Source organism: Dermochelys coriacea, chromosome 1, assembly GCF_009764565.3.
Source record: "Dermochelys coriacea isolate rDerCor1 chromosome 1, rDerCor1.pri.v4, whole genome shotgun sequence".
NCBI classification, from domain to species: Eukaryota; Metazoa; Chordata; order Testudines; family Dermochelyidae; genus Dermochelys; species Dermochelys coriacea.
Window position 1 is genome coordinate 90326401 of NC_050068.2, and position 23511 is coordinate 90349911.

Genomic DNA, 23511 nt, shown 5'->3' on the forward strand with positions numbered 1-23511 from the left:
CTGTCACCAGGAAAAGGCAGGTCTATGAATCGGGGACTCTTTATTGAGAAGAATAGACAGGCCTGTAACTAGAGCTGATCCTGAGAATAGAAGGGTGTGCTGTCTTCCGGGTGCTAAGATACGGGATGTAGACCTGAGGTTGAAAAGGATCCTCAAGGGAGCGGGAAAGAATCCCCTAATTATCCTTCATGTGGGAACAAATGATACAGCCAGATTCTTGCTGGAAAGTATCAAGGGAGACTATGCTAGGCTGGGGAAGACACTTAAGGAAATTGAGGCTCAGGTGATCTTTAGCGGGATCCTTCCTGTTCCTAGAGAAGGGCAACAAAGGTCTGACAAGATTATGACTGTCAACAGATAGCTTAGGCAGTGGTGCTATAAGGAGGGCTTTGGGATGTATGGCCACTGGGAGGCATTCACAGACAGAGGTCAGTTCTCTCGGGATGGACTTCATCTGAGTAGGGAAGGAAATAGACTTCTAGGATGGAGGCTGGCACAACTGATAAAGAGAGCTTTAAACTAGGAATTGGGGGGAGATGGATGGGAGATGTCCAGGTAATCTCCACGCCAGATTTTAGCATTGAGAGGGAAGAAGACGAAGTAAGAAAGGATACAGCCGTGGGTAGGAGAATGTATATAAGGAGCGAGGGCGGTGTGGATACTAGTCTAATAGGTTATACTGGCTATAGAATGACTGTGCCTAATAGGGTACAAAATGTGAGCGAGGCCAAACAGCAAAAATTAAAATGTTTGAACACCAATGCGAGGAGTCTAGGTAACAAAATGGAGGAACTAGAGCTACTGGTGCAGGAAGTGAAACCAGATATTATAGGGATAACAGAAACATGGTGGAATAGTAGTCATGACTGGACTACAGGTATTGAAGGGTATGTGCTGTTTAGGAAAGACAGAAACAAAGGTAAAGGGGATGGAGTAGCATTGTATATCAATGATGAGTTAGAATGTAAAGAAATAAGAAGCGATGCAATGGATAAGACAGAGTCCGTCTGGGCAAAAATTACATTTGGGAAGAAAACTAGTAAAGCCTCTCATGAAACTGCGTGATCATGGGAGACTTTAACTTCCCAGATATAGACTGGAGGACCAGTGCTAGTAATAATAATAGGGCTCAGATTTTCCTAGATGCGATAGCTGATAGATTCCTTCATCAAGTAGTTGCTGAACCGACTAGAGGGGATGCCATTTTAGATTTAATTTTGGTGAGTAGCGAGGACCTCATAGAAGAAATGGTTGTAGGGGACAATCTTGGCTCAAGTGATCATGAGCTAATTCAGTTCAAACTAAATGGAAGGATTAACAAAAATAAATCTGCAACTAGGGTTTTTGATTTCAAAAGGACTGACTTTCAAAAGTTAAGGAAATTAGTTAGGGAAGTGGATTGGACTGAAGAACTTATGGATCTAAAGGTAGAGGAGGCCTGGGATTACTTCAAATCAAAACTGCAGAAGCTATCAGAAGCCTGTATCCCAAGAAAGGGGAAAAAATTCATAGGAAGGAGTTGTAGACCAAGCTGGATGAGCAAGCATCTTAGAGAGGTGATTATGAAGAAGCAGAAAGCATACAGGGAGTGGAAGATGGGAGGGATCAGCAAGGAAAGCTACCTAATTGAGGTCAGAAGATGTAGGGATAAAGTGAGAGAGGCTAAAAGTCGAGTAGAGTTGGACCTTGCAAAGGGAATTAAAACCAATAGTAAAAGGTTCTATAGCCATATAAATAAGAAGAAAACTAAGAAGGAAGAAGTGGGGCCGCTTAACACTGAGGATGGAGCGGAGGTTAAAGATAATCTAGGCATGGCCCAATATCTAAACAAATACTTTGCCTCAGTCTTTAATAAGGCTAAAGAGGATCTTGGGGATAATGGTAGCATGACAAATGGGAAGGAGGATATAGAGGTAGATATTACCATATCAGAGGTAGAAGCGAAACTGAAACAGCTTAATGGGACTAAATCGGGGGGGCCCAGATAATCTTCATCCAAGGATATTAAAGGAATTGGCACCTGAAATTGCAAGCCCATTAGCAAGAATTTTTAATGAATCTGTAAACTCAGGAATAGTACCGAATGATTGGAGAATTGCTAATATAGTTCCTATTTTTAAGAAAGGAAAAAAAAGTGATCTAGGTAACTACAGGCCAGTTAGTTTGACATCTGTAGTATGCAAGGTCCTGGAAAAAATTTTGAAGGAGAAATTAGTTAAGGACATTGAAGTCAATGGTAAATGGGACAAAATACAACATGGTTTTACAAAAGGTAGATCGTGCCAAACCAACCTAATCTCCTTTTTTGAAAAAGTAACAGATTTTTTAGATAAAGGAAATGCAGTGGATCTAATTTACCTAGATTTCAGTAAGGCATTTGATACCGTGCCACATGGGGAATTATTAGTTAAATTGGAGAAGATGGGGATCAATATGAACATCAGAAGGTGGATAAGGAATTGGTTAAAGAGGAGACTGCAACGGGTCCTACTGAAAGGCGAACTGTCAGGTTGGAGGGAGGTTACCAGTGGAGTTCCTCAGGGATCGTTTTGGGACCAATCTTATTTAATCTTTTTGTTACTGACCTTGGCACAAAAAGTGGGAGTGTGCTAATAAAATTTGCAGATGATACAAAGCTGGGAGGTATTGCCAATTCGGAGAAGGATCGGGATATTATACAGGAGGATCTGGATGACCTTGTAAACTGGAGTAATAGTAATAGGATGAAATTTAATAGTGAGAAGTGTAAGGTTATGCATTTAGGGATTAATAACAAGAATTTTAGTTATAAGTTGGGGACGCATCAATTAGAAGTAACGGAAGAGGAGAAGGACCTTGGAGTATTGGTTGATCATAGGATGAGTATGAGCTGCCAATGTGATATGGCTGTGAAAAAAGCTAATGCGGTTTTGGGATGCATCAGGAGAGGCATTTCCAGTAGGGATAAGGAGGTTTTAGTACCGTTATACAAGGCACTGGTGAGACCTCACCTAGAATACTGTGTGCAGTTCTGGTCTCCCATGTTTAAAAAGGATGAATTCAAACTGGAGCAGGTACAGAGAAGGGCTACTAGGATGATCCGAGGAATGGAAAACTTGTCTTATGAAAGGAGACTTAAGGAGCTGGGCTTGTTTAGCCTAACTAAAAGAAGGTTGAGGGGAGATATGATTGCTCTCTATAAATATATCAGAGGGATAAATATAGGAGAAGGAGAGGAATTATTTAAGCTCAGCACCAATGTGGACACAAGAACAAATGGGTATAAACTGGCCACCAGGAAGTTTAGACTTGAAATCAGACGAAGGTTTTTAACCATCAGAGGAGTGAAGTTTTGGAATAACCTTCCAAGGGAAGCAGCGGGGGCAAAAGATCTATCTGGTTTTAAGATTCTACTCGATAAGTTTATGGAGGAGATGGTATGATGGGATAATGGGATTTTGGTAAGTAATTGATCTTTAAATATTCAGGGTAAATAGGCCAAATCCCCTGAGATGGGATATTAGATGGATGGGATCTGATTTACTATAGAAAACTCTTTCCTGGGTATCTGGCTGGTGAATCTTGCCCATGTGCTCAGGGTTTGGCTGATTGCCATGTTTGTGGTCGGGAGGGAGTTTTCCTCCAGGGCAGATTGGAGAGGCCCTGGAGGTTTTTTTGCCTTCCTCTGTAGCATGGGGCATGGTTGACTGGAGGGAGGCTTCTCTGCTCCTTGAAGTTTTGAACCATGATTTGAGGACTTCAATAGCTCAGACATGGGTGAGGTTTTTCATAGGAGTGGGTGGGTGACATTCTGTGGCCTGCGCTGTGCAGGAGGTCGGACTAGATGATCAGAGTGGTCCCTTCTGACCTTAGTATCTATGAATCTATATATGCTATGATGAAATCTTCTCTTAACCTTTTCTTAACCACTCAATCTACTTATGTATCTGCTAATATTCAATTTCACATGAGGGGGTCTGATTCACCACTGTATTATTCCAGTTTTAACCAATGTAACTATTGTAGATCATGGACATATCAAACTGGAGTAATACAGCAATGAATCAGACAGAACGAAGATATATTGCTCCCTTTCATCAGGTGTCAGAGTAGCAGCCGTGTTAGTCTATATTCGCAAAAAGAAAAGGAGTACTTGTGGCACCTTCATAAGCTTTCGTGAACTACAGCTCACTTCATCAGAAGTTAGTCTCTAAGGTGCCACAAGTACCCCTTTTCTTTTCATCAGGTGTGCATCCAGTTTCCCAGTCATATTCTTGCTGACACCATTTAACTCTTCCATACCTGTATTTCTTCCCTTTACAAGACTACTGTGTTCTCTAGAAGAAGCTGTTCATTTTTGTTTGGAAAGAGGGTTACACCTTCTTCTATCTGAAATTCCATCTATTTCCCTCTGTGAATGTGATTCTCACTTATTAATGTTACAAAGTTGATTTTTTTAAAAATTTCAGTTTTATGATTAATATCTGCCAAGTTTTCTAAGTTATTCTTTCTGCATATACCCACCCATACATTTGAAGGCACCCTACACAGTACCCCACTGTCTATCTTTATACTCCTCCTCTAGAAGACAGCATATTATGTTTTGAAATTGTACTGACGTATTTCTTGGGAAGGTGGAGAGTGAGTAGTTTCTGGAGTCCCCAAATGATATTGGGCTCCAATTTTGTTATATAATGTTCAGACTCCATAGTAAGGCATTCTATAACCCTGAAGAACTTAATATCTAAGGCCCCGAGGAGTTTCACAAGAGTCATATGGCCCCATGCAGAGTTCTATTGAATCAGTGGTGGAGCCATGTGTGTAAAGGGATCAACCCAAGAAAACACAGACTATATAGCAAAAGGCAGACAGAGTAAGAGAAAGGAAGTATTTTATTCACATTTCACAGGTGGAGCATAATCCTCCATTCCTAATATTCTAAGATAATATAATATATCTGGTCATAGAGTTAGAATCTCTCTCTCTCTCATGATAAAAGTACGAATGAGGGGAAAAGAGTGTTCCAACTCTTGGCTGCAATTGGCTCAGAAATTTATAATTTACTATTCAAAATCTCCATATTTCATTATTGTGGACCAAACCGAGAGACCTACTGAGCACCAGGAATTCCAATTCTTTTCGGGATTTGACCCATCATCATCTTCATCAGGCATTTATTAGAGTTAAAATATTACTAATTATTGAAATGTGATTTCTATTTTAATTAATGTACAATAAAATCCTGTCTAAATTACTTATTTGAAAGTTTTACACCAGCTTTGATAATGAAAAAATGATCATTATTCATGTTTGTTTAAGATCAAGTTGTGATTGTTTATTTTGGAAGACATCGGGGATGTAACTCATTTATACTGACATTTATTTAATAAACAAGATTACTTGAAGAATCAAGTCTAACCATCAGTACAGATAAATAGTTTTAACCAGGTTTTGGTATGGGGAGGAAGTATACAGAGAATTCTCCTTGAGATTTTGTCCAAGAGGAAATTTTCATCTTTGGAGATATTGTGCTCCTTCAGAACATTTCTTCTGGGTGGTCTATCGTTTAAAATAATCCACACAAAACTAAAAAGGAACCATTTATGAACTGTAATTTGAACAATTCTTGATTTTTCTCATGGTACTCCAATCCCCTTAAACATAGCATTGCCTTCTGTAGTTGAAAAGCTATCCAGATTCCCCTGCATCTGAAGCAGATTGAACTTCAGATACAGAGGCACAAGGCTGGCTTAGCAGTCATCACAAGGTAGTAGAATTGGCCCAAAGGCAACAAGGCAATTTTAGTCACAGGGAGTCCTGACAATGCTAATGGTATATTAACTATTAGATTCCTGGTTCAGCTCAGATGTTGGCTTACAAAATTTAAACGCCTGGATGATGGACAGTACAAATAGCATGATGCGCTATCAATTACAAGAAGCAGACTGTGAAGTAGCCTGGCCCAAGGCCAGTGGAGGCTGAATAATTTGCACAGGTGGCACAGTGTCTCTTGAGGCACATACCAGCTGTCTATCTAAAAGCAGCCCTGTTGGCTGATCCATCAAGTATAATAGCTGTTGATTAACCTGCCTTTTTTGGCTATAGGTAAAGTTACATGGTGGCAGACAGCAGCAATTGGGAACAGAGGCAAAATAATCCATTTGATTTAAATCCTATTAATGGTGTGTATGGGGGGAAGGGGAGAGAACACCTCCAACACCACTCACCTGAATTGAAATATGTTGGTAATGCTGATTATTGTTTAAATTAGGAAAGTCTGAAGCTTAAGTACCATTCAGTTAAGGTGGAAAAGTTCTGTATTTAATTAAATAGGGAATCCAGTATTTTATCAGTGTTTTTGTACCTTAAAATCAATAGAAGCATGCATGTTTCCAATTAGCAACAATTTACAAAAATACATTAGTATAAAGTTCTTCACACAACTGAAACTGATCAGGCCCTTAGACTAACTTATGCATTAGGAGAGCTTTAAAATGTCAGCATTATGTCCTTGTTTCCCCCTCTCTCTGTTTTTCTTTTATTATTATAATATTGTACAGTTACCTCCCAAGCACCCCCTCCTGGCTTGAAGTCACTCTGCAGCACCCTGCCTCTCTTCCCTCCATTTTCAGGGGCCTTTAAGGACTTAGAGTTCAAAGGTAGTTCAAAAAATCTCTACACGGGGTCCCATTTCTTTAATCTTCTGATACATATTGGCCCTGTAGGCCACCCAAGAAGTTTTAAGTTTCTCTCCTTATTAACCCAAAATAACAAAACACAAATTCTTCATTACAGCTGCTCTTTACAGTCTCTTTCTTGTTTGGACAGGGTTTCTCCCACACCTCCTGCTTGGAGACGTTTTTCCCCTGCTGACTGAGGGTAATGCAGGAGCATTCTCACTCCTTGCAGTGGCTACATTCACCTAAGCTTCCTCCTTTTATTGTAGCTTCCTGCTCTTTTTATTCTGGGATCACCTGATGTAAGTGTGGTTCATCCTGTAATCAAAGCTGCCTTACCACTAGCTCTATGGGCCATGGGGCAAGCCACCCTGTTAAAATTCCTTTCTCAGTTTAGCTGCAAGCGTTTAAGTCTACCTCCTCTTCCTTGGAGTTCAAAGAGCCACACAGGTTCTGTCAACACAGCCAGTTATCCAGGGAGACAAAAATGTAATTTAAGACTGTAAGCTTCTCCATGGTTATCCTGGGGAGGTAGACAAATGAAAATAGTTTTACATGGACAGAGAGCAGGATTCTGCCAGTGCCAGGGAGAGCAAGATTCTGTGTTAATGTTTTGATTCTATGATTCCAAGTTCTCTCTCCACAGACCAAGGAAATCCACTTCTCCTGTAGTCCAGGCAGGAGTGCATTTGCTGCCAGGAGCAGGCATGTGAAGCTGGGCAGAAGTTATGAGAACTCTCCAAGCTGAGGAATTTCAAAAATTCCTGAGGCTTTGTCTGTGTAGTTGGATGCAGGGCAGCAGAGTTCAAAACACTGAGGAGAACAGGCATTGTGGGGTACCTCCTGGAGGCCAGTTACGGCAATGTAACAAACACAATGTCTACACCATGGATCGGTAACCTTTGGCACCCAAAAAGAAAAGGAGTACTTGTGGCACCTTAGAGACTAACAAATTTATTAGAGCATAAGCTTTCGTGAGCTACAGCTCACTTCATCGGATGCGATGAAGTGAGCTGTAGCTCACGAAAGCTTATGCTCTAATAAATTTGTTAGTCTCTAAGGTGCCACAAGTACTCCTTTTCTTTTTGCGAATACAGACTAACACGGCTGCTACTCTGAAACTTTGGCACCCAGTCCACCATGGAAATCTGCTGGGGGGCCGGGCTGGTTTGTTTACCTGCAGCATCCGCAGATTTGGCTGATCACAGCTCCCAGTGGCTGCAGTTGCCAATGGGGACTGCGGGAAGTGGCGGCCAGCATATCCCTCAGCCCACGCAGCCTCCATTGGCCTGGAACAGCAAACCACGGCCCGTGAGAGCTGTGATCGGTTGAACATGTGGACATGGCAGGTAGACAAACCGTCCTGGCCCACCAGCGGATTTTGCTGACGGGCTGAGTGCCAAAGGTTGCTGATTCCTTGTCTACACTGATCCTTCGTAGCTCCAAGTTTGCAGCAAAAAGCTCTATGCCTCTTGTCGAGGTGGTTTTATTTTGTTAGCAAAGCTGGAGAGTTTTGTTGGTGGGAGAAGCATTGTAGTGACGCCTTTTGCTGACAAAACAGTGTAGTGTAGACAAGGACTTACATACACAGCATGTCTAGGAGCAGACAGGAGCACAGGAGGTGCACTATCCTTATGTAGAGTGAAGAATGTCCCCTCACTTCTGTGAATAGCCAGCTATGCTGACTGGGGGAGGAAGGGGACTCTTCCCATCCCATCAGAAGAGTCTGGGAGGTAGAGCCAGAGGAGTACAAGGACTGGCACTGTAATCAGACCATAGTCCAGTGTGAAGGAGGCTCCTTGCAACATTCTCTCCACCTTGTGTACCTACACTGGGGTAATATAAATGTTTCTGTGTTAAAATACAAGGAGTAGTATGGTAGAGAAATAGATTTTTTACTTCGCAGCATAAAGCTTTAAAGTAAAAGTTTTATTATTGTGAAAGTATTTGAAATTTTATTAATAAGTGGACAAATGACTTGTAGTGAAGCAAAATATAAGATCAGGTTTGTGCCTCTTAGAAAAGCAAAAACAAAAAAAGCAGTTGAAGAAAAGGATTTTCAGTCACTTTGGAATATCAGGACATAAGTTGGAGGAAAAAACATACTATTGTCTTGAAATTAGAGGAGATCAATGGAAAGAACTCAGAAGCAATAAAACACTCCATAACAGCAACAACAACAACAACAAAACAATGATGTTCTTAAATCAGTGCCCACTCTTGCAATTTTACCACAGGACTTGTGATAACTGGTGTTTTTCTTAGAGCCTAGATCCTAGAGACATGTGATGATGTAAGAATCTTAGCTTGTTACTTTTTAAATTAAGCTTCTAGCCTAAATGATTGTGCAGAAAAGCTCAAAAATGGGACCAGAATACATACTGAGAGCTCAGAAACCAGAACAGAAATAAAATGAACTGCCAACATTCTCACCTCCCCAAATCTCAAGCTTTTTTGAGAACTGGCTTATGATTTCTGAATGCTTTCGTTTGACAATATAGATAAATACTGCTACTTGGGGGAAAGTCAGCCCTTATAACAAATTAATGTACTAATGTATAGTAATGTTCCAAAACACTGTTTTATTGTTCTCCAGTGTTCTGGATAATTACGGTAAAGGCTTTTTTTAAAAAAAGGGAGACGCAGAATGCTCACTCTTTTGATTTTATATCACATAATGTATAGTAATTGGGCCAAATTCATCAACTTCATTGCAATTACAATGGGGTGAATTTTGCTTTTCACCATTAGAGTATGTTTTTTTCAGGGATGAAGAAGTAGCCAACTACTGATGAAAGTTCTTATTTTAATTTTATTTATTTAATAATAACATTAATAGAGACACATCTTGTGGTCAAGTTATCCATTAAAATAAATCCATTAAAATAATCCAGTGATTTCTGCATGTTGGTGAAAATCTTTGCAAATCCCAAAACTTTCATCAATTTCAATACAAACATTTATTGATCCTGAAATTTATGCACCATGTTTGTTATTCGTTATACTCTTGTCTAATAATTAGTTCTGGACATCCACAGCAGTGGATGCAATACCATATGATGTAAGTGACTAATCACATGATGAACAATTAATAAATTAACAATTAATAAAAAATAGTCATAATAAACAGTTTGTGAAGAACTTTAGATGTTAGGAAAAACTTTTTCACTAAGCACTGAAATGGGTTACCTAGGGAAGTGGTATCTCCTTCCTTAGAGGTTTCCAAGGTCAGGCTTGACAAAGCCCTGGCTGGGATGATTTAGTTGGGGATTGGTCCTGCTTTGAGCAGGGGTTTGGACTAGATGAGGTCCCTTCCAACTCTGATATTCTATGATTCTATGAACCCAAATGATTCATTTTAATGATTTTGGGGAAACTGGTAGACAACACATTTAGTCACAGATCTCAGCATTGATTTGCAAATGATTTTCTAACCCAAAAAATAAAGTCTACAATTCATCACAAATCTTATTTTAAATGAAGAACTTGACCAGCAGCTCTTCAAGATGTTTCCCTTTTTCCTCTGCCAAGTAGACACTTTTCTGGGGTTTCCTGCTGTCCTGTTGGGGAACCTGATTGGCTTCCCTTATCCTGACCTATTTCATTATCTTCTGCAGAGCACCTGCGCAAGAAAAGAGGGATTCAAGTTGGCATTAACCCTTGATTGCCACTGACAGCTTCACACAGTAGAGTCTGTACATCTATGCTTATTTGTTTTCATGCACTGGGATTCCCATGGCTGCAGGGGAGCTTGCCAGGCAGGAGGTAGAGGGGGTGTGTGTAGGGGGGGGAGTGAAAGAATGCTGCTTGTTGCCATAGAAACCATAGTGTCAGCACAGTAATGTGGAGGGGAGAAGGAAGGAGAACTGGGGAAAAAAATCACTCTGAGCTTATTTTTAAAAGCCACAGGAATAGTGATTCCCTCCCCCCCCCGCCCACCAGGAAATATTTGCAGTCTTCAGGATTACTGCTCCCAAACTGAGCCTTTTCTTTTTACAAGAAAAAAAAACAGGGAGATGTCTTTCATGATTTTTGGTAGTTTCCTTTGACAACCTGGCATTTTAGATGTCCCTTTTCCTTTTTTGTTTCTCATGGACTTGATTTCATTGAAAAAAAGTGTCTTTCCATTCTTACATATTTGTGATGGGGAAGATAAACATCCCCCTGTGATCCTGCAATCCAATCAGCAAAGGGAACTCTAGAGAAGTGGATACAAAAGGATCAGCTGTCTAAGAAGGAATTTTGGAGATTCTCAGGATTCATAATGCACAGTCTAATGGTTTAGCCACAACAAGAGCCCAGTCTTGCAATTCACTGAAAGCCCATGTGCCCACTGTGCCCATGTGGACCCATCAACAGGGTCTTGCACCAGCATAGCGAGCTGCAAGATGAGGTGCCAATTTTGGATAAACATCAAGGGAAATTTCGATTTGTCACCATCTGCATTGCCAGGAGATCCTTAATGATGCACTTGAATAAAGAATCACTGCCATATGAAAGAGAATCTATTCATGGCTTGCACAAGTTCATAACTCTGGAAAATAGTCCATAAAATGAGACATTTACCCAGAATTTTTAATGAAGTAAATATATTCCTAATTTTCTATTGTTAATAATTAGGGTCATAATCCATATGAAAGATGAACCTCAAGCATTCAGGATGAATTATGGAATTAATCTGCATTTCCCATTTCTGACAGAATCCTGATCATGGAATGCACTTGCACTTTAAATTCATGCTTTTTTTACATTCTCTGCAAGTCGATGAAAATGTACTATAAAATAAATAAAGAATTTGACAGCTAATTTCTGAAGGATTATGCAGGAAATGCATAATCTATGATCTAGATATCTATGATCATTGTAAAATATATAACTTGATTTTTCCTGAAAGAAAAATATAAATTACCTGAAATGCTGTAACATGGATAGAATAATAATAATTATTATTAATAATTATTCGTGTTTGCTAAGTTTCTTCATTCCTCATCCACTAATATCTGTTCTTTCCTGTTTTCCATGTTTACAAGACACATGTAAGGATTGTCAGCTGACATAGAGTTAAACATAAAATTCACTCTGATGCAGTGTATTTTCTATTCTTTAATTCACATTACAGAATTGGCATTGAAATATCAAAGCATCTGAATGCATTTTACATTTTCTTTGAAGTAGGGCTAGCAACAGAGTGTGGCTTGCAGTGATAAGCTAACTCTGCTGAAGCACATCAATCCGCAACAGTAAAACCACTGAAAGATTTAAACATTTAAGTCAGCGAGATGAAATGCAAGCCATCTAATATTAAGCATGTTAAATAATTTCCAGGAACATTGATCCTTGTCTCTGTTGTTAAGGAAGCACTTTGTTTTTTCCTGCTAAAGAACATTGACATGGCCCTTAACTATCACATACGATGATAGTTTGCATTGTGACTGTAAATAGGTAAGTATTTTAGATTCAAACATGTTATCATTTAAGCTTTGGGAGTACATTTTTTTAAAGAAGGAAATGTGAATAAGGCTAAAATGGGGTTAGATAGCAATAAAGTAAAAGGATACAACCCTCAGATAAGGAATTGATTTGATATTATATTTTTCACAGTTCTCAGTTATAAAGTGCGCACAGATTGCTCAAGAGATATGCTCATGTAACCAGCCAGGTCTCCACAGACCATTAGCAAGTATGTCTGAAAACATTTAGCAAAGTTTGTGGAAATAATAATATTACAAATGTTGTACTGTTAGTGCCAGAGTTCTGAATCATGTCTTCAGTGTGTGTCACATTTTAATGAAGAAATGGTCTTGGTGCACCATCTCTGCTCCCATTAACAGTCACGCTGTCAGGGCTGAGCCATGGGGAGCCTAGCCTAGGGGTTAACATCAGGCACAGGCCAAGGGTTCGGGAGACAATTATCAGGGATCAGGCCAGATTGGAACACCAGGAGATCAGAGTTGAAAGATGAGGGCAGGAATCAAGAGTCAATTAACAAGGCTCAGTCCAAGTGAGCATACCAGCAGGTCCAGATCAGAAGGGAGGAACAGGCAAATGCCAGACCAGCAGTCCAAGCAGTATAAAGCCCAGTTATATGGACACCATCATTTTTTCTTCCTTTGGCTTAAATAGGGGCTGGGCCCAATCAGGAGCCTTGTAGCTCTCTCAATCACAGCATGGGGTGGGGCTCATGCCCCAGTTGGGCTTCATGGATCCAAGTTCCAGCTGGTCTGTCTATTAGCTGCTGGGCAGAGGAATAGAGCACACACCTGCATTTGAGACCCATGGGCCCAGATGCACATGCACCAACCTCCTGTTCATTCACAGTTTCAAGGAGGAAAATCAGCATTGTGTAACCAGCCAGCTTTCCACAGACCATGAGCAAGTACTCTGCCACAGTCTGAGAATCTCTGTTCTTGAGCATGAGTGTTACATACATCCCAGAAATGTCTGTCTTCTGTGAAATTAGGCTTTAGCCAAGCGTTCAAAATGCATTTCAGTACCAAATTAGAGTCCAGATTAATCATTACTGATGTCTGCAGATGGATACATTTCTTTTGTTGTCACCACTCATGTATTTATAATTCACAAAAGTCCACATTTATGTAGAACATCTTGGTAGTGTCTTTGGCACTATTATTTCACTGATTATTCCTCTCATGACACCCATCACATAATAATTACTGTGATTTTTTTTGTAGGTGAGTTTTTATCCTTTCACCATTTCTTGATCTTCATCATAAGATACCAGCTCTACTGAGGCTTTAGACCAGTGGTTCTCAAACTTTTGTACCAGTGATCCCTTTCACATAGAAAGCCTCTGAGTGTGACCCCTCCTATAAATTAAAAACACTTTTTAATTTACTTAATACCATTAAAATGCTGGAGACAAAGTGGGGTTTGGGGGTGGATGCTGACAGCTCATGACCCCTCATGTAATAACCTTGCAACCCCCTAAGGGTCCTGACCCCCAGTTTGAGAGCCCCCCGATTTAGACCTCTTTATATATATATAGACCTGCAATATTACTTGATTGAAAGCTAGCCTTTAAAAAATTAAGACTCAGAGATATTATTTATTCAACCACGAGTTGTATATTAATCTTATCTCTCTCCTATACAGACAAAGATAGATTGAGATTTATGGTTGTTGTGGCACTAGTGAAGATATAAAAAGAAGTGCTATCATTACTACTACAGTATCATACTGAGGGTACAGGTTGCCCACCACTGCCTTATAGGGTTCTAAAAGATGTCATTGTGGACAGCTCAGTGAAAATCTCTGCTCAGTGTGGAGCTTCATTCAAAAAAGCTAACGATGCAAAATGAATGGCATAAAAATATGGGAATGTAATAATATCATTATATAAATCAGTGGTGCAACCTCATCCAGAAAACAGTGTGCAGTACTGGTCACCCAATCCTCAAAAATATAGTGTAGAATATATGGAAGAGAAGGTTTAAAAAAAGGCCAACAAATATGACTAAGGGCATGGGAAATCTCTCATGTGAAGAGAAAATGAAAAGATGGGGATTGTTTACCTTAGAAAAGTAACAAGAACAAGGATATACTCAATTAAATTAAAAGGTAATAAATGAAAAAGCTGTTAAAAAGGGGGAAACATTTCTACATAACACTATTAACTATTGTGGTTAGACTGTGGAACTCAGTGCCACAGGAAGTTATTGAGGCCAAGAAATTAGCAAATTCAAAAAATGATTGGATAGTTTTTTGGATATTAAGAATAGCCAGGAATTAATGCTCACATAATTTTAGAAGAGATTCTAAACATGTTTATCAAGATTTAAATCAATTTCTAACTACTAAGGATTAGGAGGATACCTAATATGGGGATCAGATTATCCCTTATCTGCCTATTATGAGTTATTTTGCACTTGCCTTTGAGCATTTGTTGCTGGAGACAGAATCCTGAACTGGATGAACCACAGGTTTTGTGCAGTATGGCAATTATTATGATCCTATGTAACAGGATAATAGTGCATGGGGCTATATTGAACCATTAGAAAATAGCTAAAATTGCAAGAAGATCCCAAAATTATGTGATGTTTGTTTGTTTGTTTGTTTGTTTTGCTGTCATATTCTGTGCCATTGCTCATAGCTGTCCTTATACTTATGTAGCATAATTTAATGATCTGTACTACAGGGAAAAGAAACATGTCAGTTAAGTAACCATCCCAATTATCAGGTGTTTTAGGCATACCCTCTATTTTATTCACTTTTATCTTTAATAGGTTTAAAAATGAGAACTGCACATGGCATTGAAACATTCCAAAATCTATATGGAAATGAGTTATTTAATGGTAATTCTAGAGCAGAAAAGAACAACCACCACCATGGACAATCATCACCGTGGTTTCTGTTTGTTTCTGCTAGCAAATACCCATTCATAATGTACCTGTTAGCTACTGTGAATAGAGTCAAAATAATACCAAATGTACTATTTAAAAAGACTCTAAAACTTCCGTGGTCATTGTTTATCTGATTCAGATTAACAGAGAACCACGGAAATGCTCCCAAACAGTTTTCAAACCACAAGGAGAAAGCACTATAAAAATACAATTGGAAAAAACTACTTTTCAACTCATCAAATATAACGTAACACAAATGGCTGCCCCATCATGTCATGTATAAGGAGCAGTGAACATATTACTACTACTACAGTAGCTTTTTGCTAAAACAGCATATGAATCTCTGGGATCCATTAATCCATAGAATGACCATTTTTCTGCCAACCTCCAGTTCCTTATCTTGCTCACCTCTCCATTTGTCTTTCCCCTCTGTGTGTATTTTCCACACTAGGGAAAGTCCTGCTCCTATGCTGCTATCTTTGAAAAGACAGACTGAAAGCTGAAAGAGGGCAAGTCCAATTCTTTACAGCAGAGGAAAGCCCCTGTCCTTCAAGCTCCAAAGCCCTGAAAGAACAGCTCCAGGATAATAGATAATCCATCCCAGAATAAGAGCTGCACACCTTGCTACTCAATGAAGTCCTAATTCTAGCCGATGAGAAGTTTTGCTCCTGTGCAACCTGAAAGATGGCTACTTTGTCTTGGCAGCACACTGTGAACTTAAAACAGATATTTCTGGTGTTGCTACAGCCCTCCTATTCCAAAGTTCACTAAGGCCCCTCTCTTGTTAAACTCCTAAACTATACAGAATGGTATTCTTCTGCTGTATTGTAAATCAGCCATAGACATATGCTGTATCTTTTGACTGTATAGGTTTAGAGAAATTGTGAAAATGCTAAATGACCCTTTCTAGTGGCTCTTACTCCGCTTAACACTGCATGACCTCTCCTTGGCTTCCCTGAACTATTAGGTAAGAATTCTTCCTTCTGACTGCTTTTCTTTCATTTTAGTATATTGTGTTTTGCTGGGTCCCAAACATTGCTGAATCCTATTTCTTTCTCTTCTAAGATATACAGTACACTCTGGTGTGGTGCCATTGCTTGAGTGGACAAAATTTAATTTCAGTGGCATCAGAACTTAAGGCCTACTAGAAATGTCTCCCAAAATGTGTGCTGTTAAAAAAAAATTGGGGAAAACTTCAGATTTCCCCCCTAAAGAATAACTGCCTGCATATACAGAATGACGGTACCAAGCCCAGCTTTGGAAACATGCTATCCGCAAGAATACAAGTGGAGGGATTTGGGCTTCGTCCTTAAAACGTGCTCCCCCATGAAATACAAAGCCAGAGCTGATAGGAATTTCATTAAGGTTTGAACTTTAAAAAAGCTTCAATATCAGATATTTCTGAACTTAACTTCTGAGTCTTTTGAAATTTTGCTCATGATGATAGCTGCTTCTGTTCAAGGTTAATTTTGATTTAGATTGTTCTTCTTACATTATTTTATCCTTTTCTTTTGTCATCAATTTACCTGCAAGATTATTGCTAGTTGGAGTTCTTTCACTGGGATAAAAAAATGATGGTATCACCTTGAGAGCTAAGCACCAAGTCTGATATTGATATATTCAAGGTTGCTACTGATGCTCTGTATTTCTCTCTGCAAATTTGCCTACTAATTTGTTTTTTATTTCCTAATTTTATTCTAATATTATTTTTCATCTGAAGTGTACATCTAGGGCTTAATTTTCAAAGCATTTCAGAAAAAGTTATGGACTAATATTACATCAACAAGAACAAGGTTAGGGACTCCATTCTCCAGAAACTCTGCTGAAAATGTAGCTCTTACTGTGCATCTATAAAGATTTTCTAATTATGTAATTGAAAATGGAATGACTTATTTTTACAAGCCAAGTAAAAATACAGGAGTTTATACAATTGCACTGATTATTTTCAAGATACCTGACTGATGGAAAGTTGCATTTGCTAATGCTGTGACAATGAAAAGAATAAATTCAGAGACAGCAAGATATGCAGGCCAACCATACTGCAAATCTTTCAAAAGCTCTGAACAGACCAGAGAAAAACTGAAGCTCAACAATCAGGCCAGGTTTGGTCTGGTCTTAGAATTTAATTGAAATAGTACCACCTTGTTACTGTAGAGAAAACTACATAGAACTGGATACAGTATATACTCTTAATAACCCCCATAATGAGCATCTGAAATAACTGCCTGTCTTCTACTTAAGAGGAAAGGGGATTCTGTGGAAGGTATTTGTACCCCTTTTCTCCTCTATCCAGATTACATATATCTTTTTCTTCACCTGATATCTACCATCATACTGACTGATCCTACTCCTACAGTCAGCAGGAATTTCAACATTTTAAGCTAGCTACTCCAAACTGGGAAATCATCATTGTGACAGGTATGAGTAACCTGTTCAACTTTAATTTTACTGATCTATTTATATTGGTCATTTCAAATTCTCTATTGTATTACAACCCCAAAATTGCATTATATAAGTCTGATCTGAGAAAGGTGTTGGAGGTAATTTTAAATCAGCCAAGAGAATGCTCAATGGAAATATTGCAAGGACTTTTGAGTATCAGGAGAAAGATTTCAGTTCTATGCCAAAGTTTACAACACTATTGATTACTTGAACTTTTTCTTGTCCAAATGAGCCAGGACAATGCAGAGACTTGGAAAGCTGAATATATGTTGATCCATACCAGGAAGGAATAGTTATAACTGTGGTCAGAGATGGGCTATTTTGCATTGTTGGGATCTGAATCTGGACCAATTTTAACAAAAGTTGGAATTCAGTATTCAAATTGTCATCTGTGAGCTGGGATTGTTTAGTCTGCAGAAGAGAAGAATGAGGGGGGATTTGATAGCTGCTTTCAACTACCTGAAAGGGGGTTTCAAAGAGGATGGCTCTAGACTGTTCTCAATGGTAGCAGATGACAGAACGAGGAGTAATGGTCTCAAGTTGCAATGGGGGAGGTTTAGATTGGATATTAGGAAAAACTTTTTCACTAAGAGGGTGGTGAAACACTGGAATGCGTTACCTAGGGAGGTGGTAGAATCTCCTTCCTTAGAGGTTTTTAAGGTCAGGCTTGACAAAGCCCTGGCTAGGATGATTTAACTGGGACTTGGTCCTGCTTTGAGCAGGGGGTTGGACTAGATGACCTTCTGGGGTCCCTTCCAACCCGGTTATTCTATGATTCTATGATTCTATGATCTGCACGTAAACTGGCCTAGATCCATTTTAGGATTCTGCATCTGAATCACATTCCCACATACTTTTGGAATCCATCTGTCAGAGAACTTATTGTGTGCCCCCTCATGACTACTTACTATGATTGCTGTGAGGTGAATCCAAACCTCTGTGTCCTTGGATCCCTGGGTGCTTTAAGTCTCTATAGCCTTAACGAATCAGCCACTACCCCAGCCTCAGGGTCCCAAAACACATTCTCAGAGCATAGACCTACAGTCAAACACTCCCTCCTGAAAGCTGAAACCCTCTGACCAGATGCATAGCCCATCTGGGTGCATTGCTGACCTTTCAGACTCCCACAAACTTAAACACATTCTCTTGCAAAACTCCTCCCCCCCAAGATGTGATAATTCTGGTTTAGAGTGTAAATATCTCAGCAAGCACACAGTAGTTGAAGAGAGACATAGGGAGACACTTTTTACAGAAGTCTAACACACTTGCTCTTTTACTTAATCACATAAAGAACAAAAGAGCATACAGATCATACAAAACACTAAACTCTATGCACATTTCCTTGCTTTAGTTTCCTAACCACCCCAGGGAATACTTTGGGCTAGGGTCAGAGTCACATAGACACATAGACACATAAGATCAGAAGGGACCATCATGATCATCTAGTTTGACCTCTAGCACATTGCAGCCCACAGAAACTCAGCCACCCACTCCTGTATTAGACCCAGAACCTATGTCTCAGAACCTACTGAAATTCTCAAATCATGATTTAAAGACTTCAAGTTACAGAGAAACCACCATTTACACTAGTTTAAATCTAGAAAGGTTTAAGCTGAGGAAGGCAAAAACCAAACAAACCAGGGTCTCTGCCAATCTGACCCAGGAAAAAATTTCTTCCCAACTCCAAATATGGTTATCAGTTAGACCCTAAGCATATGGGCAAGACCCACCAGGGACACATCTGGAAAGTATTCCCTGTAGTAACTCAGATCCCTCCCCATCTAGTGTCCCATCACTGTCCAGTAGTCGCAGGTTGGCTGCATACCATTGTAAGTAGTCTTGTATACCCCCTCCATAAACTTATCAAGCTCAGCCTTGAAGCCAGTTAGGATTTTTGCTCCCACTGCTCCCCTTAGAAGGCTGTTCAAGAACCTCACTCCTCTGATGGTTAGAAACCTTTGTCTAATTTCAAGAATAAATTTCCTGATGGCCAGTTTATATCCATTTATTTTTGTGTGCACATTGGCACTTAATTTAAATGACTCCTCTCCATCCCTGGTATTTATCTCTCTGATAATATTTATAGAAAGCAATCATATCTTCCCTCAGACTTCTTTTGGCTAGGCTAAGCAAGCCAAGCTCTTTGAGTCTCTTCTTATAAGGTAGGTTTTCATTCCTCAGATCATCCTAGTAGCCCTTCTCTGCACCTGTTCTAGTTTGAATTAATCTTTCTTAAATATGGGAGACCAGAATTGCACACAGTATTCCAGAATAGGTCTCACCAGTGCCTTGACCTCACCTAGTACAATGGTACTAACACTTTCCTATCTCTACTGGAAATTCTTCGCCTGATGCATCCTAAGACTGCATTAGCGTTTTCAGAGCTGCACCACATATTGGTGGCTCAGAGTCATCCTGTGATCAATCAATACACTCAGGGATTTCTCCTCCTCTGTCAATTCTAATTGATAAACCCTAATTTATAAAAAATATTCTCATCGTTAATCCCTACGTGGGATGATTTTTGCTCTTTGAACTATTAAATTTCATTCCATTTCTATTACTCCAGTTTTCAAGGTTATCCAGATCATCTTGTATGATATGCCAGTCCTCCTCCATATTGGCAATACCTCTCAATTTCATCCACAAATTTTATTAGCACACACCTACTTTTTGTGCCAATGTAATTAATAAAAATGTTAAATAAGATTGGTCCAAAGACTGATCCCTGAAAAATGGCACTAGTAATCTCCCTCCAGCCTGACAGTTCACCACTGTATGATCTGTTATAATCTCCCATTTTAACAGCTCCTAATCCATCTTTCAATTCTAATATTAATACCCATCTTCTCCAATGTTACTAATAATTTCCCATATAGAACTGGTTTCAGAGTAGTAGCCGTGTTAGTCTGTATTCGCAAAAAGAAAAGGAGTACTTGTGGCACCTTAGAGACTAACACATTTATTAGAGCATAAGCTTTCGTGAGCTACAGCTCACTTCATCGGAAAGCTTATGCTCTAATAAATTTGTTAGTCTCTAAGGTGCCACAAGTACGCCTTTTCTTTTTCCATATAGAACTGTATCAGATGCCCTACTGAAATCCAGCTAGATTAGATCTTCTGCATTTCTTTTGTCTAAAAAATCAGTTATCTTCTCAGAGAAGGAGAAGAGGTCTGTCTGGCATGATCTACCTTTTGTAAAACTATATTGTATTTTAATCCTAATTACTGTTTACCTCTTGGTCCTTAACTACTTTCTCTTTCAAAATTTGTTCCAAGACTTTGCATGCAACAGAGGTCAAATTACCAGGCCTTTGCTTTCCCAGATCACATTTTGATTTCCCGTCTTAAAAAAATAGGAACTATATTAGCAATCCTCCAGTCATAGAGTATGACCCCCAAGTTTACAGATTCATTAAAAATCCTTACTATGGGACTTGCAATTTCATGCTCATATTCCTTTAATATTCTAGGATGGAGATTATCCAGGACCCCAATGTAGTCCTATTAAGATATTTGATTTTGATTTCCACCTTAGATGCGGTACTTTTTACTTCCATATCCTCATTTCCATTAGCCACACTGCCACTACCCCAAGCTATTCTTTTGCCTTATTAAAAACTGAGGCAAATATTTGTTTAGATGTTGGGCCCTACTTTGATTATCTTTAATCTCCATCCGATCCTCAGCCCTTAGTGGTCCCACTTCTTCTTTCCTTGATTTCTTCTTATTTATATGGCTATAGAACCTTTAACTATTGGTTTTAATTCTCTTCACAAGGTCCAAATTTCCTTGGCTTTTTCTAGTTCTCACTTTATCCCTACATTTTCTGACATCCAAGAGGTAAGCTAACCTTGCTGATCCATCCTATCTTCTATTCTTTATAGGCTTTCTGCTTTATCTTAATCACCGGTTTGAGATGTTTGATATCCAGCTTGGTCTGCAATACTTTCTTACAAATTTCCCCCCTTGCCTGGGTTGCAGGCTTCAGATAGCTTCTGCAACTTTGACAAAGTAATTCCAAGCCTCCTCTGCCTTCAGATCCTTGAGTTCTTCAGTCCAGTCCACTTCCAAAACCATTTCCATTATTTTTTAAAGTTTTCCTTTTTGAAATCAAGAACCTTTTTTGCAGATCTATTTTTGTTTATCCTTCCATTTAGTTTAAAATGAATTTGCTCATGATCACTCAAACCAACGTTGTCCTCTGCAACCAGCCCCCTAAATCCAGTTCTTCTATGAGGTCCTCACTACTCACCAGTACCACATCTAAAATGGTATCACATCTTGTTGGTTTTGTGACTATTTGGTGAATAAATCTGTCATCTGTCCTTGCATTGACCAGTGTGTGGATTGTAGACTAGAACATGGAGCCTTCTGTTACAAGATCTCCTGGAACTGGCTGTGCCCCCTTTACTCTCTACTCTGCACTGTATCTCACAATGTCTTGATAGTGACAAGCAGAAAATCCCTCCATGCATTGTTATCACTCAGCACTACCGCATGTGGTGCCCCACACCCAGCTAGATTGTAAGAAAGCTCTTAGAGCCACTCATGAATCACACAGAGAAAGGTACCAGCCATTCCCCCAATTCCCTAGCTTTTCACCCAAAGCTATATTGTCTTGCTCTGGTCAGAAGTCTGGCCAGTGTAAATTCATTACCCAGTCCACCCCTACCTCAATATGGAGGGGACATGCACAAGCCTCTGTAAACTGAGCAGAGATTTCCCAAGCGTTTGAACCAAAACACTGTTTCAGGTAAAATATAAAACAGGTTTCTTCTCTACGTAAGGGTAGATTTTAAGTGATTATAAGTGGTAGGCACAAAAGATCAGAAATACTTACCAAAGAAAATAAAAGATAAGTGCACAATCTAAATGTGAAACCTTATTTCACTAGGTATTTAGATCAAGCAATTTTCTCACCCCAATGGATGTTACAGTTATTTATATACAGGCTTCTCCCTGAAGCCTTGACCAATATCCTCACTTGTAGTCTTTGTCTTTTCAGCATTCTTGTTGCTTCCAGTGTAAGTGGAGGAGGAGAAAGGCAAAGGCATGATGCCATTGTCCCTTATTTTGTACCCTCAGTCCATGTGCCTGGAAAACAGTAACCCAGACATGTGCTACTTTGCTTTTGCTGAGTCACAGAGTTGAGAAATCCCCCTGGTGTGGACTTGTGCAATTGTCATTGAATTGTAAATCCCTTGATTACAACTCCCCTGCTGATTAATGGTCATTAAACACTCTCCTGGGTGGAGATCACCTCCTTTGTATATCACTAGCAAACTCACAGCATATTTCAGTAACAACCGTATAGCAAAATCTCATAATTTGATACACATTAATGATATACTTATTTTGAGAGAAGAATGGGTTTCAGTAGATCATGACCTTTCATATGACATTTTACATCACATGCTTTGTATGAAATATATCATAATTATATGATGGGTGAATATGGCGGTTCCAGGGTGCTGCTTGGAGGTACATGGTGCCATATCTTCTATCCCATAGATCAGCTTGCTTCCTTTGCCCTGGACAAGTCTTACATCTACCTTGTTCTTGCCCATCTCTCCTGTTCCTGTGCATTCACTTATTCAAACTCATTCTGGCCACCTGGTTGTATTAGTTCTACTCCTGATATATTACCACTATTTCTATGTCCCTCCTTCCTTCCAGAGGAGTAAAAAAAATTGTTTTCCAAGGATGCATCTGCTTTTTAGTATAATTTTTGCCTTGTCAAAGTATAGTCATTAACTTTTAATATCCCCCATTGTCTCTGTCTGGTGCTTACCTACTAGAGGTCCTGTCAGCAATAGTGGATCCACATACACATAAGCATGCATAATACTTCACTCTTCATAGTAACAATTTATGTTATCATCCAGAATTCACAAATTTGCACAGAGAGATTCCCAGATCCATGCATCATCTCTCTCATTTCCTTCAAGAGTACCATTCAGCATAATTGTTTTCTGGGAGCAGTGCCAGAAGGTTTCCACTCCTTTGCTTCCTAGGATCAACAATGGGCATGCCATCTGGTCAATCTCCTC